The sequence below is a fragment of the Cervus canadensis genome, chromosome 1 (genome assembly GCF_019320065.1).
Source record: "Cervus canadensis isolate Bull #8, Minnesota chromosome 1, ASM1932006v1, whole genome shotgun sequence".
Lineage (NCBI taxonomy): Eukaryota > Metazoa > Chordata > Mammalia > Artiodactyla > Cervidae > Cervus > Cervus canadensis.
In genome coordinates, this window is record NC_057386.1 from 36,872,335 (window position 1) to 36,884,342 (window position 12,008).

The following is a 12,008-nucleotide window of genomic DNA, read 5'->3' on the forward strand; positions in this document are numbered from 1 at the left end:
AAAAGTTTCGTAAGTATAGGATTATTAAGAATTTTAAAAATTGATCTCCAAATTAAGCCCAAGATTCTGCCACATGTATCAGAAACATATCCAGATACACATTTAGAAGTAAAAGCTCTCATACTTAAGTCAAATTATTTTAAACTCCTAATCAACTAGTAATCTACTGAAAAATCTCGGCTCTTAGTACACTCTTATAGCTACAAACACGAAGGGTTAGGATATGTTAGACACGTAACACTAACCTCATTCCCCGCCACATGAACCCTTCTACTTTTTAATTACGTTAAAAATAACAAAAATATAAAAATGTATCATACACTGACAAATAGTCATAAGGCCCATCAAAACCACATTTACAACATCAATTTGACATCCTTCTGAGAACATCTATTCACACTAATGCTTGATACGAGACATTATACTGACCTACCCTCTCTTAGGGCAGTACCTTACTAAAAGATCTCTTCCAAAGGACAACACAAGAGAAAGGGTCTATATAAAGAGCATTTAACACAAATTACCTTTTCCTCTCTTACTCACTTTTGATGTTCATTATTTAAAAATCACAGATTTTACTGTTTCAATGCAAACTAAAGTTAAAGAAAACATCTGTAATGTTCTCATTAGATTTTCGCAATATTTCTACTATTTTTTGCCAAATATTTCTGGCATTCATTAATTTACATTTAACTTAACTAAAACAATAAAAAAAATTCAGAAGTGTGTATATATGTATATGAACGTGTATGTATGTATACAGGTACTATACAGACAATAAGTATTTGCTTTAGAGCAGGGACACAGCTTTTTACTCCACCTTGCAAAAAAAAGGTAGAAACTAAAAACATGAAATTTTAAGATTTACTACAGAGAAATGCCTTTATTGTAGCACCAATTAGCATCAAATAACCTTACAAAACATAAGCAAGAGAAAAATGCTATGAAAAGGCAATCTAGCATTTCACAGCTTCTGCTCTCTTACTCCACCCAGTCTCCTCAGCTCAATGGCTGTTCACAGCATCCACAAATATTAGCCCATTTTAAAAAAAAGAGGTGGGAGAGGCACGGAAATAGGGCTAGCTCCATCAAAATCAAGATAAACAGAAATATTTTGTGAAAAATTAGGTTTCATTCTGATTTATAAAAATAACAGCTTTGTTTTAGGAGATAGATCCTCCCCTTGTGAACAATCCAAACAATGATCATTTATAATAGAACATGAAAGAATAAATCACCCTGAACAGCGATCACTCTTATGCTTTAATAAAAAGTGCAATTTGCAACTGCCAATTATTTTGCAAAACTGTGTCCTGAAAGATACCCACGAGAGATTAAAATGTAGCTAATGCCTTAGATCCAAATCAGAATTCTTTAAGTGAAAGCTTTTAATATATTCAACATTATATCACTATCGACCTACCCAACCAGGACATTTTCCTGATTAAAAGACTGAACCCCGCAGCAATCAAGCTCTGCTGCAGCAAAAAAGGAATTAAAAAAAAAAAAAATTCAAGCAAACACTACCGTGGCAAAAGGGGAGAGATGACATTACTGGTATGAAAGGCCCAAGCACCGTCTCCTCCGCCCTAGGCTCAAAATGAAATTCACACAAAACAACCCACCCCCCAACAAAAATACAATTACCAAAAACGGCACAATTGTTTTGTTTAGCCTTTAAAACCTTATAAATCTCAAGGATTGTGTGTTAAAGTAGAGGTCGGAATAACAGTAATATCTTTCTTCTCTCCCGATTGCCTCTTAAGGAAAGGGGGAGGGGGGGACCTTGGCATGACATCGCCCATTGAGAACGGAGACCACAAATCTGGTTCTTCGCTTCCAAAGCACAATTTCTTAACCAAAAGACTGATATAGATTGGACCCAAACGGCAACCCCAAAAGAAAATCTCCTGTCTTCCTCCCAAGGAGTTTCTTGCTAAGTCACGGAAGAAAGGCAGAACAACAAATAAAGCCAAGCCACCTTTCTCTCTTGTCTCAGATACTGAAAAACCTCCTCCTCCTCTCCACTCTTCTGTTTAGAGACGTACTGTTAAAATTTGCCCACCACCTCAAAGGCATTTTCTCACCTGGGAGGTTAAGGCAGGCACTGCGTTTCCTATACGAGTGGGGAGATTCGAAGAATGGCTGAGGGCCTCGAAGCTCAGTGTTACAACGTCAAGAGGCAGCTCCCTTTGAAGGAGCCGACGGCAGAAAAGAAAACCCTGCCGGATTTGGTGGGTGGATGCTGCGGATGGTTCGGTGGGGTCAGGCCGCTCCTCCTCAGTGGGTGCAGGGGCTGAACCACCGCACAGGGGGGCCAGGGAAAGGCTGGACCATCCTTCTCAGGTCAACTCCATCCTAAGGACAGGTGGGGGACGGAACGCCTGCAGGCCGGTGGACAGTGCCGAGGCGGCTTGAGCCCGGTCCCTGAGCGCCTGCCGCGGAGTGGGGTGGGGACTGCGGAGCTTGTCTTCCGCGGACAGGGAGAGGAGAGCCGAACCCTTTCCCCAAGATCTGAGAGCGACCTGCTCTCCACGCCCTTCCTACCCAAGAATACTTTTCTTGCTAAGTCACCAAGGGAGGAAGGCGATCCCTTCCCGGGGAAGGCCGCGGGTGGAGCCGCGGCGGCCCCGGCACCCCCAGAACGCGGGCCAGGGAGGAGGGGAGCGAGGGCAGCGCCCTACCCGGTCTGTCCCCCCCTCCTCCCGTGTCTCTCACTCAACGGCCGTCGCGGCCGCCATTTTGAGAGCGAGGAGAGAAGAAGAAGGAGGAGGAGGCGGCGGCAGGGGGAGGGGAGAATGGGAGGGAGGGGACCGGCGCAGCCACATCGTCAGGCCGCCGGGCCCGGCCCGCAGCCGCCCGAGCGCGGTGGAGAAGACATAAGGGAGGGCGCAGACCCTCGTCCGTCTTACCGGAGCGCTGCACCGCCGCCTCCGCAGGGCCTCTTCCGTCCTTCACTCCCATCCACCGGCGGGGGAGGGGGAGAGGGAGAGGGAAGGGAGGAAGGAGGGAGGGAGGGAAGGAGGGAGGGGGAGGATGGCGCGCTGGGCCCGGTCCCGGGGAGGGGGAGGGGAGGGGAGCGGGCGGGCTCCTCAGCCGTTCCGGGGCTCGAGCCCAAGCCCGGCGCTCGCGGTGGCTCTAAGCTCGCGCCCGAGCGCTCCCCTCCTTCTTCTTCTCGCTCCCTGGACCCCGGGGTCGCTGCTCGTTCGCTCGCTCACTCGCTATCTCGGCCGCTGGACTCCGCCGCCGCCCCGCCGCTCCAGCTCCGTCTGTCACAGGAGCTGCCCCAACGCCCTGACGTCACCGCGCCGCCGCCGCCGCCGCCGCCGCCGCCGCCCCAGACCCGCGGGGAAGAGGGAGGGGAGGGGGGCCGGGAGCGGAGGAGGGCTGCAGCGCATGCGCGGGCCGGGCCCGGCCCTGAGCCGCGCTGCCTTCCGCTTAGCAGGCTGGCGGGCCGATGCGGCTCGGCGGTGTAGAGAGGTCGGAGAGGCAGGCGGGCGGGCAAGTGTGCGCGAGAGGTGCTTATTTTCGCTCAGCACGCCTTTGCAACCTGGGCAAAGGTTCCCAGTAACCTTTTCCTAGACCCTCGTCTGACTGCTGCGGCCCCTGGCGAACTCCGTCTGTCTTCACCTCCACGCCCTGCTCTTGCTCTCGAACGGAGATCTCTCCGTTTTCCCTGGCCAACAGCAGGGACCATCTGGCACCGTGGATTGCGGGCCCCGATGGGCTTCAGAAAGCAGAGCCCGGGCCAGAATGTCGCCCCTTCTACCTTCCGCCTTCGGGTTTATTTCTCATGGACCGGGGAGAGGGCGGGGGAGTAGATTGGGTTAGTTTGGGGAGAAGAGCTGTTGAGGTTTAAAGCCTGCTGGATATGAATGCCTGGTTGTTAGAGATTTTTTAATTTGAGAAAATTCGCTTTCAGATGTGATTCAGCTATTCTTTTCCTTAGTCACACATAGGCATACACACATCTGCGACTCTGGAAGTCTCGAAACTGATACCCAAAGAAAGACCTGGAACTTTATCCCTACAAGGCTTGAGCGCGCGCGCTCACGTGTGTGTGTTTTGTGTGCGTGTGTGTTTGCTATTTGGGTGGTTGAAATAGATGGCAGATAAAATCTTGGAGATTTGTAGTCAAATGTGTTCCACACAGACATTTGATTTAAAAGAGGCCAGTTTTGAGGTTCTAGATTATCCTATGTGGAATATTCTTTTATTAAGAGTTACCTAGTGTGATCATCTCATCACTAATTTATATTGTCCAAGGAAACTCTTTTCCTGAAATATAGGTTTAGGCTTGTGTTTATTGATTTTATTGTTTTCCTTTTTAGGTAAATACATTACCTTTGAGAAACTACTGGGTTAATGACAGAACCTGAATGTGTATCCTGGATCAGCCATATAAAGGAAGTGTGGCCTTGGTTAAATGACTCTCTCTAGCCCCAGTTTCTCTGTAAAATAGACATATAAATTGTAAGGCTTTTGTGAGAATTAGGAAATGCTGCATGTATATAGTATATGGCTTTAGTAGGGAGTCACAGGCAACTCATGTAACAATTACTTTTAGTTGATAGCAAAATAAGTTTCCTCTTAAGAAGGTTTTAAGTCTTTAACTCTGCAGATGTTCAAGAGGACTATGAATGAATTGCCTGGAGGATTTGGGTTCTCCCCTTCCTGAAGGCAGGGAAGGAAATCAAATGGTCTCTGGAATGTCTTTTCTGGGTTTACAGTTCTGGGATTCTCTGGTTGGGCAAGAACAACAAAATGAGGCACAAGAGTTTGGTCTGTGCCACATCCAGTAACAGTCAATAAACTTGAAATAGATTAACATCCTTTGTTCTAAGAATCCATCTTTAGTTCATTTTTTACCTTTTAAAGTGTGTATTATTGCCTAACATCACAGTATTAAAATTTAATCACCTGAGTATATCAGCTCTTTATTTCTTAAATGAATGTTCTAAGAGCCAACAGAATTGCCCAGAAATCAGAATCACATTTATAAACACTGATTTAATACAAATAGGTAGCACTAACCCCAATACCTTGAGCTCATAGACTCAAGAAATCAGAATGCTTTAAAATGTATATTACGTAATTATGAATTAAATTGAGATCACGTTTTAGTTCTATAGCAATCCTTCAACACACAATAGACTCACTTGGGAGGAATGCGTAAAAACTGTCCCTGGATTACAATTTTTCTGAAAAGAAAACTGTGTTGTGTGCTTATCTTAATATGGAGTGATGTGTTCTGGTTCTGTGCACTTTCTTTTCAGTTTCTAAAGTGATAGACTCATCTTAATAGGCACTTGTCTGTTGAGAATGAAGAATTAGGCCATCTATGCTATTAATCATAATTCATAAGAAAGCCTTCTACAGAACCTACTACATCCATTCAGGAAACATTTAATAATGAATATTTTGGATGATGTTTCTTGAAAAAAAGTAAGTGTAAACATCCATTTTACTTACCATAATCTAACAATCTCCCCATTCATTTGAATTGCAAATCTTTACTTTTCCCAGCAGACATTTTCAAAATGGAAACATTTGTTTCAGTTGCTGCAGTAAAATTAGTGTTAGTTTAAACAATTCTGCAAAGAAGCGGACTGGAAGAAGCACTCTAAAAATATTACTGTTGGAGAGAGGACAAAATGTCTTCTAAAAGTAGCTCCAGAACATAAATCTGTTTACAATGGGCACAAATGTTAAAACATTATGTTGAGGATGAAACTGTCCTCTGTTTATGGGCAAACGTACATTGCTGTATGTGTGTACTTGATAGAAAGCAATTAGCAATTTGTGAGAGGGTAGCTTTCAGGCATACAGGTTACGTGTATCTGTCTGTCAGGCATATGTGTCCCATTTGAAAGAAAACCATGACCCAACTGGTCAAGACTCATTTTGGCTAAATAATTTGTGTAACCTGCATTTCCCCAAAGCATGAACATGTCAGTGAGGGCAAGTCCAACTAAACCAGTCATTCTTCATCTCAGCATCATGACACCCTCATGTGTCATGAACATTGGGAGGCCACAGAAACAAATTACAGACTATTAAAGGAGGTGAAACTCACAAGCTGGACATAGAAGAAATATTTAGAAGCAGTACTTCGTAATCTGAGATCATATGTATACATATACATATACATATGATACATACACACATATATAATAATTGTTAAAGTGCTAACATAATACAAAAAAATTCATTCTAGATGTCACTGCAGTAGACCAGGCAAACTTTCTTACCCTTTATGCTTGTTTGTATACCTTGTAAAGTAAAAAATTAATTTTCACCTAGAGGACTCAAAGCTTTATGAAGGAGGTGATGTAAAGCAAACTTTTAAAAATGCCTACAATTTTTATTCATCCATGCAACGAATATTTACCTGAGTATCTCCTATATACCAGACCCTGTGCTGGAAGCTGAAAATGTACAATGGATACAACAAACAGAATCCCTGAATTCAACGAGTTTATATTCTGATAGAAGACAGAAAAAAGGTGATAATACGGAGAAAAATGGTACTGATGAACCTATTTGTAGGACAGCAATAGAGACAGAGACATAGAGAACAGATTTGTGGACACAGTGGGGGAAGGAGAGGGTAGGATGAATTGAAAGAGTAGCATTAAAATATATACATTGCCATATGTAAAATAGGTAGCCAGGGGAAATTTGCTGTACAATGGAGGGAACTCAACCTGGTGACCTCTTACAGCTCAGAGGGGTAGGATGAGGTGGGAGATGGGAGGGACATTTGAAAGGGAGGGGACAAATGTATATGTATGACTGATTGATGTTGTTGTATGACAAACCAATACGTTGTAAGGCAATTATCCTCCAATTAAAAAAAATTTTTAAAGTGAACCCTAAAATTAAAAAAAAAAAAAAGATGACAAGCTATGTAGGCAATAAACAACTTTGGGATGGAGAAAAATAGAAAGGATCACATGAGTTAGGGTGGTAAGAGAAGACATGTCAGAGGAATGAGTGAGAGACTTATGTAGATACAACATTCTAGATTAAGGAACAAAGGCAAAGACCCTGAGACAGGAAAATGATTGCTGTGTCCCAGGAAATTAAAGAAAGTCCAGGCAGGTGGAATGAAATGATAATGAGAAAAGAGTCCTCGACTGCAATGGTCCAGGGGATGCCCTTGTCAATTACAAACTGGCGCTTGCCAGGGGCATTTGCCATCTGCCTCTGTGGAGATTGAACCCTGTGCTGCTCCAGCTGTTGACCTTCGACATGCCCTGAAGGGAGTCCAGGGTGGAGAGTGAGGCACTCTGTGCTCCAGGGAAACTAGTAGAACAGGTCTTTAGAAAGTTAGATATATTCAAGAACTGCTTTCATGATCCCAATCCTTGCATCTCCTCGTATCTGTCAATGTTGCCCAGTCATGTCTGACTCTTTGCGACCCCATGGACTGCAGCACACCAGGCTTCCCTGTCCTTCACTGTCTCTTGGAGTTTGCTCAAACTCGTGTCCACTGAGGCAATGATGCCGTCCAACTACCTCATCTCTGTCACACCCTTCTCCTGCCCTCAATCTTTCCCAGCATCAGGGTCTTTTCCAATGAACTGGCTCTTCGTATCAGGTGGCCAAAGTATTGGAGCTTCAGCTTCAATATCAGTCCTTGCAATGAATATTTAGGATTGATTTCCTTTAAGATTGGCTGGTTTGATCTCCTTGCTGTCCAAGGGACTCAAGAGTCTTCTCCAGCAACACAGTTCGAAAGCATTAGCTCTTCGGTGCTCAGCTTTCTTTATGGTCCTCATATCTAGAAAAGCACTAAATCCCTTCGTGATGATATCAGCTCCTCATGACTAGAAGAAACCTCTTATAAAGTAGGCACTTGATTGAATTGATCTCCCCCTTTGCCAAAATTTTATATTGATCTTCCCCCACTACCTCTTTGGAGCAGTTCCTAAGAACCATCTGAGGTGCTGTCTCCCAGGCTGCAGTCCTCATTTGGCCCAAATAAAACTCAACTCTCACATTGTGTTTCTTTTTAGGTTGACACCTTTCATGTTTTATTCCCTGAAGAGCCCAGAGAAGAAAATAACAGGAGAGAAGATCACAGAGACAGGTAGGAATTAGATAGTTCAGGGCCTTGAGAACATAGTAAGGAGCTTGGATTTCATTTTAGAAGCTATTAATAAAGGTAAGGACCCAAAAAAAGAACACATTTTGATTATGTCTTTTGACCTTAAAGACTTAAAAAAATCCTTACCTTTTTACATATTATCTTACCTTTTTTTTTTATCTTACCTTTTTAATAAGTAAATTTTCAAATATATAAGACATAGTGGTATGTTAACCCTCATATACTTGTCACCAGGCTCTACAATTATAAACTATGGCTAATCTTGTTCTTATTTCATTTATACACTCACTCATTTCCCCTTCATATTTTGAAGCACATTCTAAATACCACATTATTTTACTCATTTATCACATTATTTTACTAATTGACAGTTTCGTATGTATCTCTAAGAGAAAAAAGACTTCTTAGGATATTTTGACGCTGCCCTTTGTGGTTTTTTAAATATTTATTTCCCTTTCAATATTTATTTTATTTATTTGGCTGTATGGGATCTTCGATCCAGCATGTGGGATCTCTTAGTTGTGGCATTTGGGATCTAGTTCCCTGACCAGGTATCAAACCCAGACTCTGTGAATTAGGAGCCTGGAGTCTTAGCCACTGGACCACCAGTGAAGTTCCCCTGCCATATGATTTTTGCATGGAGTAATTAAAAGTTTTGGAGAAATTGGACAAGCAATGCAGTCAAGCAATCTTTGACAGTAGAACTATCCTGGATTATTTGAGATCTCCCACTATTTTCTCATGAATGATCCTTGATCCAATTAAAATGAATATCACTAGTAGAAATAATTTGCATGACATATACACAGAATGGGCAACCCTGGTAGCTCGGACGGCAAAGAATCCACCTGCAATGCGGGAGACCTGGGTTCCATCCCTAGGTTGGGAAGATTCCCTGGAGGAGGGCATGGCAACCCACTCCAGTATTCTTGCCTGAAGCATCCCCATGGACAGAGGAGCCTGGCAGGTCCCAGTCCATGGGGTCGCAAAGAGTCAGACACAACTGAGCAACTAAGCACAGTATAGCAGATACCCAGGATGGCTACAATTGCACACAGTGAAATTTAACCCAAGAATTGCATGTGGTGAAAATCATGGCCACAAAAGGATAGTAATAGGAAAAGATAAACAAGAGACTGAAAGAAAAACCCTGATAAGTAAATCAAATTTCCTTTGTAAAATTACTAGAATGTTTCCCCAGTGGAAATAACTTTATTAAAATAAAAGTGAAAATAGTAAAATTGGAACTGGTTTAACTCTGCAAAGTAGAGAATAGATCAGATAATTAATTTGACTAAATAGTCTGTTCTAATAAACACATTTGCCCTAAAAATTCACTGAAGTTGGTATAATTCTGATTAAATACTAGGGCTCACAAACACTGAGGTAACATGTCCATATATATATATATTTTTTTTTTAAATTTTGTGGTGGCCACATTTTAAAAAGTTTAAAGAGGTAAAATTAATTTCTATCTTTTCTTTGTACTCTTTGATATCCAGTGTATATTTTTTAAAAGTTTTTTTTTTTTTATGTGGACCATTTTTAAAGTCATTACTGAATTTATTACAGTATTGCTTCTGTTTTATGTTTTGGTTTTTTGGCCCATGAAACATGTGGGATCATAGTTCCCCAACCAGGGATCAAATCCACACCCCCTGCATTGGAAGACGGAGTCTTAACCACTGGACCACCAGGGAAGTCTCTCCAGTGTGTATTTAATGCTTATGACATATCTCAATCCACACTAACCACATTTCAAGTGCCTAGTAGTCCATGTGGCCAGTGGCTATCATACTGGACAGTACAGGTCTGAAGGAAAGACGATTCTAGTGGAAAAAGTGGTTTAAGCAAAGGCGTGGAGTTATAAGTATGGTAGGCAAGCAAGTTCTGGAAACAAGTGATTCCAGAGTAGATGAAAAGGAGTGTATTGGCATGTGAGAGGCGGATAGGAGGAGGGTGAAGGGGTGGAAAGGGAAGAGGGTAGAAATGTATGGACTGGAAGGACTGGACTGGAAGATTTCAAGTATGTTGATCACTAGTCTGTCCTGTTTGCTAATGGGATGCTTATAGTCATCTTTGTGAAGTCCATAAGTGCCTTCCCAGGTGGCTCAGATGGTGAAGAATCCTCCTGCAGTGTAGATCTGGGTTCAGTTCCTGGGTAGGGAAGATATCCTGGAGAAGGTATTGGCTACCCACCCCAGTATTGGGGTGAGCTACCCACCCCACTCCACTCCCATGGGAGTGGAGACTTCCATGGACAGAGGAGCCTGGCGGGCTACAGTCTATGGGGTCGCAAAGAGTCTGACACTACTGAGTGAACAAGCACACACAGACCATGAACCAATAACCTTCATCTTCCACAGAGAACTTTCTCTCTTCAATGGTGTCCTCTTTCCTCCTCCGAGTTGTTCTTCCTACTGTCCCTTCTTCCCTATTGACAGGGCAGAGAAAGGCAGAACTGAGTTCCAGGTCTCTAAATGATGGTCCAGGAAAAACCACTAATGCTAAGTTACATCAAGACAGACCCTACATCATGGTTTTTATGCTTTCTTTTTTTCCAAAGCTTTTTTTTCTCAAACAAAATATGGTACAGAATGCACATATACATGTAAACTAAAACAGAATTTCCCTGTTTGTAGGAGTTTGGGGGCACAAACTGACACCCTCTCTGACATACCACACCAACAGGACGAAATGTCAGTCATCTCACTGTGCATCTGTGACAGCATTCAGAACTCACACGAGATTCTTCATTTTATTTATTTATTTTTTGGCCGTGCTGAACGGCTTGTGGGATCTTAGTTCCCTGACCAGGAAACTTAACCCCTGACCCCCAGCCCATGGCAGGGAAAGCAATGAGTCTTAACCACTGGACTGCCAGGGAATTATGTATTTCTTCACTTAAAAAAAATTTAGCACGTTAACTCCATCTTTCTTTAAAGTGAACAGATTGTAGCTACATATCCAGAACTTTCTATTTTTTCCTGGACCACAGTGCACAGTCCTTAGATAAAGATAATATTCTTTTCTCTATAATCACTTTTGACACATGTATATTTAAAAGTATGCAAAATTTTGTTCCAAACTTATTCCTTATGAATTGGAGACTGTTTTAAACACCTGTGCATCTTCTAGGGCTGCAGACAGATTAATGGGAGCACTCTCACAGGTGAGACGGTAATTCATAGAGAACAGAAGCCCCATTTGTCCCACAAACCTCCACGTGTTTATTTGTGAGTCTACGTTTTTCTGTGTCACTAGATATAAGTTTATTTCCTTATTTCATTTCTTTATGACTTATCCCATAGCAAAAAGAAAATGGAAAGTTCAGAAAGCATGAAAAGAGAAAGTCACAAGTAATCCCACAATTCACATATAACCACAGTGAAAAAATCATAGGCACCTTTCCATTTTTTTTGCAGATATTTAAGTCATTTTTACAAAATTGGTTTAAGTGAAGTTTTGAATCTTAATCATTTTTAATTGAAGGCTAAAAAATCAACATTTTCCCATGTCATTAAGCAGTCTTTAAAACACAATCTTTGGGATCGGGATGGGGAATACATGTAGCTCCATGGCTGATTCATGTCAATGTATGACAAAACCCACTGAAATGTTGTGAAGTAATTAGCCTCCAACTAATAAAGAAAAAAAAGAAAATAAATAAATAAATAAATCACATCACTAGCTGAAAAAATAAATAAATAAAACACAATCTTTTCAAAATTAATTTTTATTGGAGCATGGTTGATTTCCCTGACGACTCAGCCAGTAAAGAATCTGCCTGCAGTGCAGGAAACATAAGAGATGTAGGTTCGATCCCTGGGTAGGGAAGATCCCCTGGAAGAGGAATTAGCAACCCACTCCAGTTTTTTTTTTTTTTTTTTTTTCA

The 12,008-nt window shown here is 42.2% G+C and overlaps 1 protein-coding gene across 2 annotated transcripts in view; it reads right to left on the bottom strand.

Moving 5' to 3' along the window:
- The window catches only part of PAFAH1B1 (platelet activating factor acetylhydrolase 1b regulatory subunit 1), a 64,707-nt gene extending 61,663 nt beyond the window's left edge, over positions 1-3,044 (bottom strand). Inside the window, exon 1 of one of the 2 annotated variants that reach the window (XM_043478045.1) lies at positions 2,913-3,044. The gene's annotated coding sequence lies outside the window, so the exon portion shown is untranslated. Of the gene's footprint in view, positions 1-2,087; positions 2,359-2,912 lie in introns of those variants that run through there. The other variant, XM_043478054.1, reaches the window with a different exon arrangement.
- Between the last annotated feature and the right edge of the window lie 8,964 nt (positions 3,045-12,008).